This window comes from Haliaeetus leucocephalus, unplaced genomic scaffold (genome assembly GCF_000737465.1).
Source record: "Haliaeetus leucocephalus isolate CR32 unplaced genomic scaffold, Haliaeetus_leucocephalus-4.0 Scaffold307, whole genome shotgun sequence".
In the NCBI taxonomy this organism is placed as follows: Eukaryota; Metazoa; Chordata; class Aves; order Accipitriformes; family Accipitridae; genus Haliaeetus; species Haliaeetus leucocephalus.
The window spans coordinates 56,992-57,805 of NW_010972743.1; the positions used below are offsets into that span (position 1 = coordinate 56,992).

An 814-nucleotide genomic window follows, 5' to 3' on the forward strand; every position below is an offset into this window, starting at 1 on the left:
CCCCGCTCCGGCCAAACACTCGACACCCAAATCTGATAGATTTTGGTTAAAAGCAGAGAAATTTGAAAAGAATACTAAGTTTTGTTAATAAAATGATGAATTTTTTATTAATTTGTCCCCGAATTAAGCCTGGCGTGTGTGGGGGGACAGCTCTTTTCTTCCAAGCGCTCTTTCCAGTGGTAGCATTTCCCCTTTTGGGGGGGGGGACAGGACAGCGGGGAAACCCCCCCCCCCCAAACTCCCCCGCGGTTTGGGGCGCCTTGTGACCCCCCCCCCTCGCCGAAAATGGGGGTTCTGTCCCCAAAAAGTGGTTTTCGGGGGAGAAATGAGCAAAAGCAGTGTAAAAACGTGGTGGCGGGCAGGGGGTCAGGCCTTCCTCAGCCTTGTGGCTGGTTGCTGGCAGGGCCGGGCTGGGCCAGGCCAAGCCCCCCTGCCCTTATTCTGGGGGGGTGGGATTTGCCCCCCACTCCCCCAAGAGGTGATTTACCCCCTTGGGGGGGGCCTCAGTTCTTTTTGGGGTCCTCTTGTACGTTTTTAACCCCCCCAGTGGTATTTGAGTGGCTTCACCACAACGTGGGCATGCTGAGGGCTGTTGGGTCGGTGTTTGCTTCTGTGTGCCCCCCCAAAATGGAGGGGTAACCCGAAAAATGGGGGTAAAACCCCAAATTCTTTTAGGGGGTAGGCACAAAGGTCTCTCTCCCAAGCCAGGACAGGGCTCTGTCACCCGGGCGGTGGCCTCAGCACCTTTGGGGCCCTGAGGGGTGGGGGAGACCCAAACCATGAGTCACCAGACTGGGTCTTGGCTCCTTTTCAT

The 814-nt window shown here is 56.4% G+C and overlaps 1 protein-coding gene across 1 annotated transcript in view; it reads left to right on the forward strand.

Annotated features, from left to right (window-relative positions):
* PPP1R10 (protein phosphatase 1, regulatory subunit 10) overlaps positions 1-814 on the forward strand; it is a 10,235-nt gene that overhangs the window by 686 nt on the left and 8,735 nt on the right. The gene's annotated exons all lie outside the window — the stretch shown is intronic.